Raw genomic sequence first — 12386 nt, 5'->3', positions numbered from 1 at the left:
TTTTTGTTCCCGTTGTACAGATGAGAAAACGGTCAGAGAGGGAAAATGGCTTAGGAAGGCGGGCAACGATGGTGGAAAGGAGGCCTTTGAAGGCACACAAACTTCTGTTTGAATATATTCCCTGCTTTTTCCAGCTGTGTGACCTAGGGCAAGTTTTCAGCCTCCATAACCTTGCTTTCCTGGTCTAGACCACAGGCTAGTACACCTATTGCATGGATTTCCTGTGAGCAGTAAATGAGAAAACATGTAAAGTGGCAGCACAGGTTCTGCATCCATTCATTCATCCATGGAAAATTTAGTGAGTACTTGCTATGTGCCAGGTCTTATACCAAGCACTGGGGCTACCATGGAGAGCAAAAGAGGCACAACCTCTGTTCTCAAGGAATTTAGAGGCTCGAGGGGGACAGAGATGAGTAAATGGGCGATTTTAGATCAGAGATGTAATGAATGGAGGAGGCAGGGGGCTGTTGTGGGAATGAATGAGACAGCTGCACCCATCCCGGGCTTGAGGAGTCAAGGAAGGGGCCCGGAGGGGGTGCTGTCTCAGCTGAGCCTTGAAGGATGAGTTGGCATTGGGAACGGAAGGGATTCAGACAGAGGGAATGGCATGATCAGAGATCCAGAGTCAAGAGATCATTTGGGTTCCAGAACAAAAAGCAATTTAGCATGGCCAAAGCTCAGAGGTGGAAAGATGAACAATGATGGGAAGGCAAGTGGGCCAGAAGGGGCAACAATGGGAGAGGGTCAGTGGCCAAGCCAGAGATGCTGATGGTGACTCAAACCAGGAGGGACAGGGGAGGGAAGTGATGCTGGAGGGGGAAGGATGAGTTCACATATATTTTGGCTGTAGAGTCATTGAGACTTGGTTGTGAATTGGGTGTGGGGAATGAGGATCAAATGATGCCTGATTCTGGGGCTTCCCTGGTGGCGCAGTGGTTGAGAGCCCGCCTGCCGATGCAGGGGACACGGGTTCGTGCTCCAGTCCGGGAAGATCCCACATGCCGCGGAGCAGCTGGGGCCATGAGCCATGGCCCCGGAGCCTGTGCGTCCGGAACCTGTGCTCTGCAACGGGAGAGGCCACAATAGTGAGAGGCCCGCGTACCACTAAAAAAAAAAAAAAAAAGTGATGCCAGATTCTGGTTGGGCACTTGGGCAGACAAGGCCGTTCACTGAGATGGGGAACTTCAAGGTAGGAGGAGCCCTGGGGAAGATGGTGTGCTCAGCCTCAGACAGGCTCAATTTGAGTTATGCCTTATGGGACCTCTTGAGATTTGGGAGAGATGTTTGGGAGCATATGTACTGTGTGAATGGCATTCCCTGGCATTGGGCAACATGGTGGCCCAGAGGTGTCCAGCTGGATAATGGGGTCAGAAGCCCAGGAAGGTGTCTGAGCTGGAGAGGGAGGTCAGAGAAGTAAGAGTAGGGAGATTGTCATGGAGGTGTTGGGAGTGGCTTGGCGGGTGGTGCAGAGTGGGAGGAGCAGGCGACCAGGTCTGCTCAGAGGATCACCTTAGAGCACCTTGGTACAGGAAGAGAAATGCACTGGCTGAGTAGGAGCAGCGTAGGGAGGGGAGGAAGACCAGGACACTGTGGGCTCCTAGGGTCTGTGAAAAGGGCCTGGTCCTAGAAAGGAGTGCCCAACACTCTTACTTCTTAGAGCCTCACTTTCTTGGTCTGAAAGATGGGGCAGTAGCACCAGTCTCAGATTTGTTTTGAGGAGCAAATAAAATTGGAATTATTCTCTGAGGTCACACTCCTGGCGAGGGGCAGAGCTGGGGTTCCTGTCCGAATGTGTACCTCCAATGCCCAGGCTGTCCTGTGGCCCCCGCCACTGCCTCTGGGGAGGTGGCTGTGAGCAGAGGAACGAAGGAGATCAGAGCCAGCAGGACCTGTACTGGTTCTGGGCTCAGTTGGCGGAGGGTGGCGAGACCTCCCTGCGGGGTGTGGTAGGTGTCCTCGCTGGATGGTGAGCACAGAGATGAGCTCTCCCTTGGGAGCGATGCCCCAGCCCCACCCCACAACCAGACTCAGGGACAGCCCAGCTGGGTCTGGGCTCCATCTGGGCTGCAAAGCTGCCCCCACCCTAGGCTGATGGAAGGTGGGCTGCTGTTGTGTGTGTGCAGGTCTGTGTGTCCATGAAGCCCCATATGCATCTGTCCGTGTGGGCCTGTGCGTGTGCGTGTGCGCGTGCGCACATGCTGGGAAGGGGCAGGCTGATTGATGGTTGGGGTCTCCTTGTCTGAGTGTGCGCATGCCTGAGCATTTGTGTGTGTGTGTGTGTGTGTGTGTATGTATGTATGTATGTGTGGTGGGAATGACGGTGTTTCCATCTCCAAGTGTGCCCACGTGTGTGCCCGGGGCTGTGGAGACCATGCCTGTGTGAGCTGTGCGCACTGCATGCCTCCCTCTCTGGGTGTGTCTGCCTGTCTTGGCGCATCCCTCTCTCCGGGTGGACTAGAGCTGGTGTCCCCCTGCCAGGAGCATCTTCTGGGCAGCGCTGCTGCGAGAGGGGAGGGGAGGGGAACAGAGGAACACTCCCAACCCTGGGATGGGCCAGACTCTTGCGCAGGGAGCAGCGGACCACCTCAGAGTAATGGCTGAGCTCCGCCTGGCTCAGGCCAGTGGTAATTCCAGAGACAGCTCTGTCCTGCTGGGACCCATCAGGAGAAAGGGGGCAATACCCCTGCAGCTGGGGGTCCGCAACTGGCCCTTCCCTGCCAGACTTGGAGCCCAGCAGACGCGCCCCCCTCCATGCCCACTCCCTGGGAGGCGTCTGACACATGATTTATTCATAAAAAGCCATTATTTGTGCCAAAGAAGAACCGAGCTGCTCGCTTTTTAAGTGCTGATAATGCTCTCAGCCTCCTTGCCTCTCCGCCTCGCCCCTCCCTTCCCATCTTCTCTCTCCTCTTTTCTTCTCTCTCACCATCCTTTCTGCAACTTGCCTTTCTACCCCGTTCCCCTCCTGTTCTCCATCCCTTTCTTGTTCTTCTCACATCTCCTCTTCTCCCTTTCTTCATTCCCCTCCCCTCTCACCACATTCACCTCTTCCCCAACCACTGCTCAACAATTCGGGGAGGGAGGCAGGGTCACCAGAGCCTCAGAATCAGTTGTGCCCAGATTGGAGAGGGCCTGGTCCAACCCGGACCCCAGTGCACCCCATCTTCCACCTCAGCCTCCACCTCTTCAGGACCAGGGCAAGGTTGGGAGGAAGGGGAACAGGCTGAGAGAGGCTGGGGGTCTTTGGAGGCTGTCAGGATCAGCTCCACATACTACAGGGTGTGGACTTTAGTCCCCCCCCCCATCCTTATTAACACCAGACTCCCAAACGGAACATTCAGTCTAAATTAAAATAGTGTACTTGCTATACAAATGCAGGTTCAGGGCAACTCCCTAGGCCTGCTTTTCCCACCAAATGCCCCATGTAGAAATTATGGGGTCGCCATTATTTAGATGGTACCAGGGGAGGCTGGCTTCAAGGAAGGCACGTGGGGCCCCATCCCAGAGCACCCACAGAGCACAGGAGGCTGCAGAATGAATATCATAGATGTGAGTGTGCACACACACACAAGGTTCTTAGAAGCAGACAGCACAGATCCACACGTGTGTGTGCCCTTATGCCTGCATGTGTGCACATGCACGCGCACGCACACACAGGCACGCACACAGCCACACACCTACTCCTGCAGATGGAGAGTCATTCCTCCCCTGATCACCTGCAGCGGGGGCTGAAGCTCTTTCCCCATTCAGATACCCTTTTGTTCATTCATTCATTTTCTCCATAAACTTTGCTTTCACACCCCCTCTGTGCCAGCCCTCGTGCTGGGCATGGGGGTGGCAGAAATGAACACAATTGGGTCACAGGGAGGGGACTGCAGGCTTGGGCTGGGGGTTAGGCGCCCAGCAGGCAAGGGGTTAAGTCATTTGGCTTCCAGAGCTGGAGCCATTAGGCCTCCTAATTATGAAATTATCGAGGTCCTCAGGTGACTGCTAATTTCACACACACTGTTCCTCTCACGGCTAATGAACGCCCGCAGAACCCACGCCTTGTCTTTCCTGCTGAATGGTGACCTGCAGTTAATGAGCTCAGGAAGGCAGACAGGCTGCCGGCTGGATGGGTGGGGCACCAGCCCTGGGGAAGGGGGTGCTCGGCACTCCTGCCCCTCCTGGCTCCCTTGTTGGCTGCCAGTCCCCAGTGAGGACTTCAGGGCCAAAGCCCAGCCCGCAGTTTCTGCAGGACAGGCGAGGCCAAGGGCTCAGGGGAGCAGGAAGGGATGCAGATCTGGGAGGGCTTCAGGTCAAATGATCCTGGAATGAGCCTGGGAGTGGGAGGAGAAATGAAATGCAAAGGGTGGCAGAAGACCAATTCCGAGTCATTAATGAAGGGCTGGGGGGTAACGACAGCCTAAGGGGTGGGAATTGGTGGAATTGGTGGTGGGGGGCACAGTCAGACTGATGCTGGAGGTGGTGATGACTCTGGGGGATGGCAGTATTAATGACAGTGGCAATGTCAACTGGCAAGGGTGCAGTGCTGCTGCTGCTACTGGTAGTAATTGTTTTTGAAGTTTCCATGTTTGTTAAATTTAAAAAGTAACATAAAAAAATCACCCTGCAAGATATGAGGGAAAAAAAAGTAACACATAATGGTTGCAGGACCCCAGGTCTAGAGGCCATGTTCCCCCAAATGGGGACACAGTGGACTCTTGGGCTGACCGCCAGATGGGTTTGAAGGCCCTATGACCTGCCCGTGGGGAGGCCTCTGTCCCAACCCATGATTCACCACCAGTTTGGTCAGTGCCAGTTGAGGCTGCATGGTGAATGAGGAGAGCAAGGGGTGAGAATCATGGCCTGCCTCCTGAGGGCTTCTGCTCTCGTTCTTTTCTGTCCTATGGGCTTGAGCAAGCTCCTTCCCCTCTCTGGGCCTCAGTGTCTTGGTGAGTAAATGATATGGATCCACTAGAGCTGTGTTTACAGAAGGGACAGGGCTGGGTACCTTGGGGGATGCCGTACTCAGCCTGAGTCCCCAACAGGGATGCTCCCCTGAGGCAGGCTCCCCAGGCTGGGACAGGTAAGGAAACCCCTTTGCTCTGGGTGTGTGTATCAGTGCACGGGGTTCACGAAGGTGTGCATTACTCCACCCTCTTGAAGCCACCCCCTCTCCCTTGGAAATGAGGGACGTCTCGGCTTCCCACAACCCTGCTGTAGGCTGTCTTCTGACAGCAAGTCTCTGCTCTGCCACCAACTCCTACCTACTCCTGCACCTCAGTTTCCCACCTGTCAAAGGTAGGTAATAAAAGCGTGAACTCACTTTGGATGTGACAAAGATCTCAGAGGTTGTAGCTGTTACTGTGTGGTCTGGGCCTGGCCATTTCTCTCCCCAGGTGCCTGCAAGGTCTCTCCTGGGCAGCCAGCTCCATGTTGAGGCCAGACAAGGCTGGTGGGGGGCGGTCTCTACACACTGTGGGTGTTCCCAGCAGGCAGGGAAGATCAGACTAGCCCTCTGTGTGTATTATCTCATTTGATCCTCATAACAACAATATGAGATAGATGTTTTTATTATCTCCATTGTACAGATGAGCAAACTGGTGATTAGAGAGGTTCATTGATCATCCCAAAGTCACACAGCTGGAAAATGGCAGAACCAGGCCTCAAACCCAAAGCCTGTGAGCCCTTGACTTCTGTGTTACACTTTTTCTCCACATGTCATATACAAATGCCCAAGTACATTCATGCCACGTAGATACCCCAACCAGAGATTCCCTCATCCCTGCCTCCCACCTCTATGGACACAAATGCACATGTCTACCCTTCCCCGTGCTTAGGCATACAAGCCCACACAACTACAGATGCATTTGGGCATGAACATATACCTTATTAGTTGACTTGCAAAAATCCACATGAACATGCCTGCTTGCAAGCAGATGTCCACACACACACACACACACACACACACACGCAAAGCACATAAGTGCATGCCTAAACACACACAAGCTCTATCACATATGCACACAAACACACCCACCCAGGGAACTGCACACACACAAGCGCATACTTCCATGTGCACAGATGATAGTGTTTGCCTGTGCACGTGCACTGACATACAAACGCGTAGATACACAAGAGATATTCCAAAGGAGCATTTATACACACATGTGCACATAAATGTTCCTGTGTAGACACGTCCTTCACATATGAAACAAAGCACACGGGCACGCCCCCACGTGCACACAGGAGCAAAAGCACAGAGGCTGGGCACCCTGATGCAGTGAGGTCAGCAACCTTCTGTACCGTGGGTGTGATGGATGGACCCATGTCCTAAGTGACTACCAAAGTATCGTGGTGTGTGAGGTGCAAACACCAATTAGTGGGGCCTTTGAAAGCATCAGCTCCATTAAAGGGGAAGCAGAAGAGGTGGGAATTGGCATAAAACGCAGAGCTATTTAACTACCATGGGGCGGGGGTACATGTGCCGTGGAAAGGCCTTTGGGCAGAGCTCCCCCCTCCACTTGGCACTTGCTAGTGGAGAAGGACCCTCACGAGGGGCCTTGGCAGGCGGCTTTGATGCTCCTTGAGAGGGGGGTGGAGGGGCAGCCTCCTGCCAGCGCTGGGCTGGCACTGAGTGAGCAGGAGCTGCGCCAACTGGCGATCAATCTCATGCACATCGTAAACCTAAGTGCTTTCTGGAGAGTCAGGCAGATTGCACATAAAGTCCCCCTTCTGTCCCTAGTGCACGGGTGGGCGGGTGAGGCAGAGGCTCACCCTGGCAGATAGACCTCTACCAGGCTGCAGGAGACCTGGATACCCTGGTTCCCAGTAGGAGGTATCCTTGGGGACATGGGGGGGTTCTCTTAGGAGGGCTGGCACTTCTGAGCATAGCTGGAGATGTGGACAGTGCCTGAGCCCTGGGGTCTGCCAGACGCTGCTACCTAATGGCTGAATGACTTTGGGCAATTGGCTTCTCTGACCCTTGGTTTCTTCATCTGTGAAATGGGTTGATGTAAGAATTAAATGAGTTCCTGTCTGTGGCATGATGTGTCACAGAGCTGAAGGACCTATGAGCACGTGGGAGGTCACATTTGCATTTATTATTTTATTATTATGCCCAAAGGATTCAGGCTCGGAGTTGGTCCTGCCCAAACTCCTGTTTATGCCCATCTGCCACCCTTGAACATATTTGGAGAATTCTCCCCTCCATCTCTCCCATCATGAATTATCAATGCCAGGCCAAAGGGGTGACCTCTGGATATTTCACATCCCCTGTCCTTTGGATGCCAAAGTGGTTGTGGGCTCTGCATCAAGGCCAAGGTAGCAGGGAATGGGGGGTGCAGAGATGGAAGATGTAAAGAGTGGAGGGGAGGGCTTCCCTGGTGGCGCAGTGGTTGAGAATCCGCCTGCCGATGCAGGTGACACGGGTTCGTGCCCTGGTCCGGGAAGATCCCACATGCTGCGGAGCAACTAAGCCCGTGAGCCATGGCCGCTAGGCCTGCGCGTCCGGAGCCTGTGCTCCGCAACGGGAGAGGCCACAACAGTGAGAGGCCCGCATACTGCAAAAAAAAAAAAAAAAAAAAAAAAAAAAAGAGTGGAGGGGGCTGAGGAACCCCACAATGCCCTCATCCCAGGAACCCATATAGTAAAAGGGTTAAGAGCAATTCTGAAAACAAAATGCCCAGATTCAAATCTTAGCTTTGCTATTTATAAGCCACATGATGTTGGGTAATTTACCTATCTTATCTCTACCTCGATTTCCTCATCTGTAAGATGATATTTATCTCACAGGGCTGTTGTTGTGAGAAATAAATGAATAAATGTTAAGTAAAGGGCTTGGAGCAGTACCTGGCACATAGTAGCACGATGTGAAATTTTCTTGACATTATTATTATTATATTAATATTATGAAATTATAACCACTGTTCCTGTTTCTCCTGTGCCCTTTTCAAGCTCCCCTACCCCCAATTCTTCCTTTTGTAATAGCAAAATTAGTCTCCATGTTTATCAACGGGTTCAAAACAGCACTGGGACTGGGAGTACGACAGGGCTGCTACAGTTCACAGCTCCAGGGAGTGACTTCCACATTATAATCTTTGTCAGTGCCCCCGCCCCACCCCCGGAATTTTTCAGTACCCAACCTGAGCAGCTGAATGTAGCTAGCTTCTTTTCTCTCTGATAAATGGAGCTCTGCTGTTGTAGTCTGCTTGGGCTGCTATAGCAAAATACCACAGATTGGGTGTCTCAAACAACAAACATTTCAGACAGATCTGGAGGCTGGGAAGTCCAAGATCAAGGTGCTTGCAGGTTTGGTTCTTGGTGAGAACACTTCCTAGCTTGCAAGTGGTTGATGTTTCCTCTTCTCATGAGGGCACTAATACCATCATGGAGGGCTCCACCCTTATGATCTCATATAAACCTAATTACCTCCCAAAGGCCCCCCACCTCCAAACACCGTCACATTGAGGATTAGGGCTTCAACATATGAATTTGCGGGGGATACAAACATTCAGTTCATAACACATGCCGAGCTAAGATATCTCATAGTCGGGCACTTACACTGAGTCTGGCTTGTAGCAGGCACTCAGGAGCTGAGTGTGGATCTTTCAATACTTTAATCCTCACAACCACCCTGTGAGGAGCAGAAGGTTATCCTCAGACTAGAGATGGGTAAATAACACTCAGAAAGGGCTGTATTCATCTGGATAGGAGAGGCTGTATGATGCGGTAACCAATAACCCCTCAATCTCAGTAGATGAACACAGTTAAAGTTTATTTTTTGCTTATGCAAAGTCTGCTGCAGGTCCAGGCATCTGAGGGCTCTTGTCCTTCATGTGGTGAGTCAGCTTTCCATGCTGCTTTGATCTTGAGGCTCCATCATCTCAAAAGAGGCTTTCTTGGTTGTTGTAGCAGCTAGAAGGTCGTGCACTAACTCCTGTATGCTTTGACCAGGAAGTGACCATTTCACCTTTGTCCACAGCTCATTGGCCAGGAGCAGTCACATGGCTCACTTACCATAAAGGAGCCTGGCAAATGTAGAAGTATGTGTGTGCAGGAGGAAGAGTGGGGATGATGCTGTGTGTCCAGGCGTGGACCAGACAAGAAGGGTCCAGGAGCTTAGGGTGAGAGAAGATCCTGCCAGCTGGGGCAGAGAGGAGAGACTTCCTTGCAGGGGGCTGGAGCTAGGCTTTCAAGAAGAGGGGCAAGATGGATTTGGCATGGGTTATGCAAAGAAGAGAAAACAGGCATTCCATGTGGGGATAAAGAGTAGTAAACACCTACAGGTGGAGAAGCATAAGATGCCTCCAAGGGAATAATGAGAACATCTTGGCTTGAGCAGGTCTGCCTAGGGAGGATGGGGAAGGTGGGGGTGGACTTTCAAGGCCTTAGAGAAGAGAAATGTTTTGGAGGCAGACTTGATGACTCAGCTGTCTATGATCACCCCCTGTTTGGAAGTAGCGGGGGAAGGGGGCTCTGGCTTGCCCTCCAGTTTTCTGACTTGGGAAACTGGGAGATGAAGGTGCTAGTCATCAAGCTGGGGAAACCAAGAGGAGGAACAGGGTGTAGGGTCAGAGGAGAAGCTTGGTTTGGGCCACCCTGGGTTTGAGAGAGCCATGGAACATGCAAGGAGGGACCAGGAGGCAGTGGATAGTTGGGTCCCAAGCACAGGAAAAAGAGCTAGGCTAGAGCAGAAGGTCAGAGGTGTGGACACAGGTGGTGACTGAAGCCTGGGGGTGGGGTGGGGGTGAGGCATGGATTAAATTACTTAGGGGGTCATGTGAAGGATTAACAGAGAAGAGGACCTGGGACAGCTATGGAGAACAGCCGTGAGAGGCCAGGGCAGAGGTGGAGTCCAAGAAGGAACAAGCCAAAGGGGTGGAGGCAAAGCCAGGAAGGTGTCTTGGGAGTTAGGGAGAGTCAAGAAGAGAGGAGTGGTCAGTTGTTCTGATGCCGTCCTGGCATCCAAGTGAGGTGTGGTCATGGGAATGAGTGACGAGAAAGTTTCTGGTGACCTTTGGGAGGACAGTTTCTAGGGCACGAGGGGTACCGAAGCCAGCTTGGAGTGGGTCAAGAAGCAACTGTAGATAACTCTACCAGAAGCTTCCCTGGAGGCAAGGAGAGAGATGGCCGTTGTGGAAGAGGTTAGGCTGTCAAGGAGAGTATTTCTTTAAAATGTATTTTATTATTATTATTGTTTTTAAGAAGGGAGAGACTTGAATGTGTTGACAGCTAAAAGGAAGAAGCCAGTAGGGTGGGAGATGTCAGAGACTCAGGGATCCCCGGGGAGGTGAGGTGGAGCAGGGCAGTGGGGAGGAATCCAAGGCTGGAGGGGTGTTGGGATTTACCTCCAAGGTCAGTCTTAGGTGACCCCTTGGGGCAGGGTCAACCATGGACAGGGATGGGGAATTATAGATAAATAGCTGTGGCTAGAAGGTCCCAGGAGACCGAGGACACGATGAGGGATGAGGGTGGGTGTGGGTATAAGACACAGAAAAGGGAGAGTTTGGGAATAAAGGGATGAGACTGAGAAAAGAGGCAGAGAGAGGGAAGAGAGAGACCAGAGAAATAAAGATAACCAGAGAAATAAAGACAGAAGGAGTGGAAGCGAGACAGAACGGGGAGGATAAAAGGCCAGGCTGAAGCTCAGGAGAGGACTGCTGGCTCGGAGCCGGCAGGGGCGGGCCGGGCAGGGCCTGTGGAAAGAATGTATGCTTTTCCCAGTGGACCCTGAACTAGCTCAGAGCTCGGACGGTCTCCCGATCCCAGCTCGGGCCCAGCCCAGGAGTCCACCTGACTGTTGTCACACAGATGCCCAGGCCCCTTGCCGTCTGTGGCCTGGGGGTGGGGAGGGGGTTCTGCAAGTCCAGGGGCACCAGCCACGCCCTTCAGCCCCTCAGAGCCCCAGGTCCTGGGCAGAGGGGAGCCTGGTCTTCGCTGGGGCCATCCAGGCAGCTGGCCACCCCACAGACGCTGGGCCAAGTATGGACAGGCCCCTAGGGAGATGAAGTTTGCAGCCATGTCCCTGCCCCTCACCCCTCAGGGCCCCAGCCCCAGGCCCTGGTCGCCCCGTGGGGCCTAAGCCACCCTGACATTCACCTAATTGTCTTCCTGCTTTGATGAGTGGCTCCGCAGAGGCGCCGCCATGGATCAAATTAAATGTGAGCCAAGCAGGCAGCCCTGCTGATGAGACGGGAAATACCACATTTACATAGCCCAGCACCGGGGTAGGTGGGGAGACCCAGGCCCAGAGAGACCGAGATCCAGGGACCCAGCAAGGGACAGAAGAAGTCAGAGAGACAGATGGAGAGATGGGAAAGGAGGGGGAAGATGGCACCGAAGGTGGGGCAAGGCGGGCGGGGTCACGTCACTGTTGCTGAATGAAGGGCAATGGGGGAGGGGGAGAGCAATACAGCAGAGGCTCTTGCCACCTCCCAGCAGGTGACCTCCACCCTGCCAAGCCCAGCCAGCTGGCCCCAGAGGTGGGAAGGTGGCCTGGAGCCCAAGAGGCAGCTGAGAACCCCTCCTGCCTGACTCCCAGCTGGGGCTCCCAGCAGCTCCCCTCACCCACGCCAGATCCTGCAGCCGGGCTGCAGCTGCCTGCCTCAGCACAGCCCTGGTGGGTGCGGCCTTGAGTTTCCCCTCAGTTCACTCCGGGACGTTCTGGCTGCCCTGGGAAGGGGGTGTGTGTGTGCCTGTGCGCCTGTGCGACGCATGTACAAACGTGACAGTGAGAGCGCCATCAGGTGTGGCACGTGCACCGGCTCTTCTGTGTGCAGGTGTGTTGGCTGCCACCAGGCCTGGGCCCTGAGGACGTTAGTGAGCTGAGCTGGGTCTTCCCTCTGCTGCACTGGGGGCAGGGCCTGAAGGCCGGGGGGTGGCCCAGAGGCTCCCACCCTCACTCCCCGAGTCTGTGTGCAGGACACGGACACGGTGGTGGCGGGGAGGGGCGACTGTGTTCCAGCTTAGGTGATTGTGCCACCAGCCCCTCCCTCCCCTAAAGCATGTTCCAGGAGCAAATTATTGTCACAGCCTCAAAGCAACTCCTTGAGGAGGCCACTGCTCTCTTCCCACTTTACAGAGGAGAAAACTGAGGTTCAGAGAGGGCAGGTAGATGCCGTCTGACTAGCTAGAAAGGGCACAGCCCAGACAGGAGCCCAGGACTGTCCTATCTGCTGGTGGGTCCTTCTCAGCTTGGTCTTCTGTCCATCTCTCTGAGCTTCTGGGCCCCCGAGGAAGACTGGGTCTGGTGAGCCCAGAACACTGCGAACAGAGTCCTGTAAGCAGCCTCACAGGCCTGGTCTGGCTGCCTTGGATAGTACTTTCACCATCAGCTGTGTTTACTGAGCATGTGCCCTGGGCCGGGCCTGAGGCTCACCCCCTACACAGTGTCACTGAACCCT

The sequence above is a fragment of the Kogia breviceps genome, chromosome 1 (assembly GCF_026419965.1).
Source record: "Kogia breviceps isolate mKogBre1 chromosome 1, mKogBre1 haplotype 1, whole genome shotgun sequence".
Lineage (NCBI taxonomy): Eukaryota > Metazoa > Chordata > Mammalia > Artiodactyla > Physeteridae > Kogia > Kogia breviceps.
Note: the sequence above shows the minus strand (reverse complement) of the source record.